At 42.4% G+C, this 5,000-nt stretch overlaps 1 protein-coding gene across 3 annotated transcripts in view; it reads left to right on the top strand.

Moving 5' to 3' along the window:
- The window catches only part of MAPKAP1 (mitogen-activated protein kinase associated protein 1), a 94,715-nt gene that overhangs the window by 20,584 nt on the left and 69,131 nt on the right, over window positions 1-5,000 (top strand). The window lies entirely within an intron of this gene.

The following is a 5,000-nucleotide window of genomic DNA, read 5'->3' as shown; positions in this document are numbered from 1 at the left end:
AGTCCGTGTGAATTAAGTTGGATAGAGATATTATTGTTTGTCCCTTTCTATGGGCATTTGGTTACTTTCATAATTTTAAGTAGCACCTTTTCTTTCCCTAAGACATTGCTATTGTTGTCTAGGTGTTCTTATTTTGGGGTTGGAGGTAAAGGAGAACTTGAAAATGACTTTCAAATGAAAGAACTTTCTATTATATTTATCTGTCTAGAGGCAATAAATCTGTTTCAGCAGATTAAATACTGACTTCTTTATAAAACCCTGTTTTCTCAAACCTCTTATCAGCAGCACTTGGCAGTAATCACACCTAAGGAAACTTATAATTTTCCTCAAGGAGGTGACACTGACAGAATTAAAAATGAAGGAGCCCCCTGAAAAGCCAGTTCATTACAAATTAACAGTGGTCCTAGCAAAGCAGTGGGCTAAGGCGTGTCAAATAGCGATATGGATAAAGAAACCCAGCATTTTAAACTGTCAGAGCTCGGAGCATAGCTAGCCTCAGAACAAATTAATCACATATTGTCAACGCAAAGTTGCATCAAATTAACACATCGGATTCCAGCATATTAATGTGAGAATGCTTTCACCTGATTATTACTGCAAACCATTGCCACTCTCTGACTGCAAAGATATAATTAAATTGCTAAATAGAAAGTGCATATAATATCTCTGCATGCATTTAGGATGCATGAGCTGAAAAGATCACATCCTAGGAAGTGACAGTTTCTATTTGTAGGAAAACTTTACTTTTTTTTTCCTCTCTCTTATTTACTTGGGAGTACCAGAGTATGAAATTAGAAAAGTTAGTGATGTTGTTTGCACTCCGTACAACTTAGGTGAAACACGGGTTTAATTTTACTGATTTGCTATGCTGCATGTGAGGGCGTAATTATCTTTGCTCTTCTCCATACTTTCTCGGGGGCAAGGAGAGGGAAGAAGAGGCACTTGGAGTTTTGAAAGAAGAATATGAAAAAGCGGATGTTAATACCGTACGAAAGATGCTGTTGGTTAGTCTTAGGTTGCTGGTGGATTCGTTTAAAATTAAACTGCACTTAAAATCGTTTTAGATCAGATAGTGTTTAAATTGGATACAGGTTTATTACATGTGCGGTGTCTATTGACGTGTCTTTGCTCATGAATTTGATACTTGCAGAAATGAGTCTCGGTGTTGTGCGTTCACCACAAAGTGCTCAGTTTAGTTAATCCGCCGATGGACAGAAGGCAGTGCTGTCACAAAAACAAATGTACTCTTTAATTATTCTTTGTAGGATACTTTAAGTAATACTATAAAAGTAATTGGCTGAGAGTTTCCCACTCCTTGCTCCGTACCCTTTCGCGTACCACCGGCTGCAGAGCGATGCTCTGCCCTGTCCCGGCTCTCTCCGGTCCCCCCACGCCTCCTCTGTCCCCTCCTCTGACCCTCCGCACGCCCTTCCTGTGTTCATGTCTCCTTCAGTTCTTACATGAACCAGTGTCAAAAAGATTGTGTAAGTGCCTTTTATAAAATGCTGTTCTCGACAAAGGTCCCTTTTCCCTCAGCCCTTTGCAAACGGGCGCGCTCCCCTCGGAGGGGGTGTGAGCACTGGAGACACTTGGAAGTTTATGAAACTTATGAATAAAATAGTGTGGTGTGCTATAGTTAGTAAGGATGTGTGTCAAACACTAAATTCTTCCTGTAACGACGAAAAAAAATCTCCTGCTTGCTGTGGTGAGAGCGGTGCTGTAAGGCACGGGAGTCGTCGTGGAACTCTGCCGGGGCTCTGTCCTTCGGCCTCGGCTGCGGGGACGGCGGCGTGCCACCCCTCCGGCTCCCGCTCGGCGGGACGCAGGCACCACAGAGGGCAGCTTTAAATACCTTTTACATCTTTAAAAGTCCGTTTGTCAGTAACGGTTTCTCTAAGCCCTGAACGCCCTTTGGGGAGGTTGAGCCCAGAGTGGGCTGTGGGCGCCTCACCGGGCGGTCGTTGATGGAGGAGTGACAAGGGGAAGGGCGCTTTGGGCGGGAGGTGCAGGCCTTCGGGTTTGTGGGAGAAATCATAATTCTGCTCGAATATTTTAATTTCAACAAATGCCGTGAAGAGCGTTGTGAGCACGACTGGGAGCTCATTAAGCGGTTCTGGCTGTGCCCAGGGTCGGTAGAGGCGCAGGGAGTTTGGCGGGAGCGCTTCCCAAACATCCCAACTCCTCTTCTCAGCGTGAAATCTTACTTTTATGGAACGTTGAAAAGGAGGAAAAACAGCCACTGCGATGAAACATACAGGAAAATTTTAATGAATGGCCGGTCTGGTCATGCATGTAAATAAAATGCATTTTTAGGCCATGGTCATTTAAAGCAAGCTGAATTAGAATTAAAGAATTTTAAAGTAGTTTTTATGATGCATTTGTTGATCTTTTGGCTGAATCATATTGCATTTTATTCTGTCTAGTTGATTTTTAGCAATTTACTAATGTCGTTATCTTTCCCTTAATTACAGATCAAACCAAATGAAAAGCGTATTCACAAGTTAAGGTTCTTAACAGCCAAAGAAATACGAATCTGTTTTATTAGCAAATGTTTTTGATGTCTGCGGTTTGCAGGAGGATTGGATGTGTACATTTAACAGACGTGTTTATTGTGAGAAAAATTTCTGTGGGAGATAAGTATTTTTTTTCAATTTCTCAGAGGATAGGCTTTTACAGTATGCCTTTGACAGTTATACTTGAAAAATAATTTTAAAACATTGGCACTAATTGTGGAGTAAGGACTCTTTTATGGGTCTGTTTAAGCACCATAATATCGCTAACCAAAGAATTCCAGGTTTGTACTTAAACATTAAATATAAATGGACTGGTAATTGTTTTATTTGTGTTTCCATTATAAATTTAGATTTTATAATATTATTTATTTATTTAATGTTTTATTAAATATTCCTCACTCAGAATTTGTAAAGGCAATATAACGGTTTGGGTTTTTCCATTAAGATTCCTTTATTTGCCTATCTGAAACAAATAGGAAAAAAAAATTCTCATTAGCTTCTTAATGCTAATAAAGCTTTCATTTAAGATGAGGAAAATTGATTTACTAACAAAAAGAGTTTCTCAGCTCTGGGTGGAGATTGAATTTGTTGTGCCTTAGGCTGATACAGGTCTAAGTCCTGGGGAAAAAATGTTGAAAACACTTTCTATCAGAAATCTGTGAAGCCCTCTTACTGTGCCTTGCGTTTCGGGGGGGTGGTGGTGTCATCTGCAGGAGAACAGGTTTTGATCCTGCACCAGTCAGTCCCTGCTTGGACTCGCCCGTCGCGGCGTTCTCCGCTGCAGGATCTTAAGGGCAAAACCTTCCTACGGCTGAACTTCCGAATAGTCTTTTTAAAGGTCCGTCCCAAACGAGAGGTGGCTGTCGCAGCTGAGTGGGGGTCAGCTTAAGAGTCCCTTCTTAAACTGGGACTTTGTGGTGGATGAGAAAGCGGTGTCCCGGCACCTGCGGGCTCTCAGGGACAGAGGTGCATTGGTAGAGTTAAGAAGTCAGCGCTATTACTCCTGGGCTGCTTTCCCCAATATCGTGGTGATCTGGAAGGCTGATACAGATTCCCTGCCACATAGGGAATGCATTTGTTTGGGTTTTAAGTAATTGCTGTAAATGGCTTTTGGCTCAGAGTGACCCCGAGCAAGAGCCCGGCCCCGGCGGGACGTGGGCTGTGCCCGTACCTCCTGTCGTGCGCGACCCACGCTTTTGGAAGGAGCGCTCTCAAAGAGAAATGGAGTGTTAGCACTGAAAGAAAGTAGTTAGGAGGAGGAAGAAAGGTCTTTTCTGTGGTCAGATAAAACATAAAGAAAATTTATGGAGATAGGGTGTAATTATCAGAGAGATTTTGGCCATACTGAAGTTATTAGGCCAGTCTTCTGAGAAGTTTCTGAAAAGTATCATGAGACTATTAGTTCTGTGGAAAGCCGGAGTCCAGGTTTTTTCTCAACTCAAAAGTCTGAGTCATTTGTGTTGTTTCAGAATGTATGTTATATGCTGTGCAAAATACATTTATAAAAGTAACTTTGTGGGCACAATAATACAGAAAACTACTTAATTAGAAAAATAACATATAATTTCTGTGCACATTTATATCTAATGTAAATATTATTTTCCAAAAGAAGTGGTATAAAATTTTCACAGCCGGTCAATTCTTTCTGCGGTCATTCTGCCAGTAAAAACAGAGACAAGTCAGGCGCAGAAAAGCTGTTAGCTTGCTCTCCGTACAGTTAATTAGAACTTCACATTTCTTGAAAGGATAAATCCAGGGTCTGAACTTGTGTTGCAGGTTTGTGGAATTTAAATTTTTTTTTTTTAATTGCTAGGAAAGGATAGAATTAAGTCTTCTGTCTTGCGATTCTTTATTCGATACACTAAGATCGTTTTTGTGAGCTGCCTCGCTCTTGGTGGCCCTGTTGGTGCTGGGAAGGCAGCACGTCCCCACCGTGCTGCTCGCGGGACGTCCCCGACCCCAACTGCCCCTGCGGCTGCCCTGGCCGGGGGCGCTGCCCGTACACCTCGGCAGGGGGTTCGGCAGCGATGAACGCGATTTGGCCATTGCCCCTGGTGTCGCAGGGTTGCCCTCTTTCTTCAACTCTGAAGAGAAACCATCAAAGTGAAGGAGACGGCCACGACATCTCTCGCTGAAGAGGTTTTAGTATTATCTGGGAATTGGATTCTGTTCTTGTTGCGGGAAGAGCAAATAGTTTCATTTAACAGAGCACTAAGGCATTTATTCTCTTGTTAACCAACTTTTGCAGTACAAAAGCTTTGACCGTGTTGCTGGAAGCGCAGTTGTTTAAATTTGGTTTGATTAAATGAATATACCTCACTGACAAGTAATATAACCAAGTCAAATTCTACATAATTTTTCTTGGTGCGAGACAGCCCTGGGATCATTTATCACAGGTCATTTTCTCCAGGCTGCGATTTTAATCCTGTGACTTTTTGCTCATAGTAACAAAGCCGGAGGGAGCGAGGCGCAGGTCAGCGTCCTGTG

Source organism: Charadrius vociferus, unplaced genomic scaffold (genome assembly GCF_000708025.1).
Source record: "Charadrius vociferus isolate BGI_N301 unplaced genomic scaffold, ASM70802v2 scaffold549, whole genome shotgun sequence".
Lineage (NCBI taxonomy): Eukaryota > Metazoa > Chordata > Aves > Charadriiformes > Charadriidae > Charadrius > Charadrius vociferus.
The sequence above is the reverse complement of the archived record's forward strand: the minus strand, read 5'-3'. Positions and strand labels throughout refer to the sequence as shown.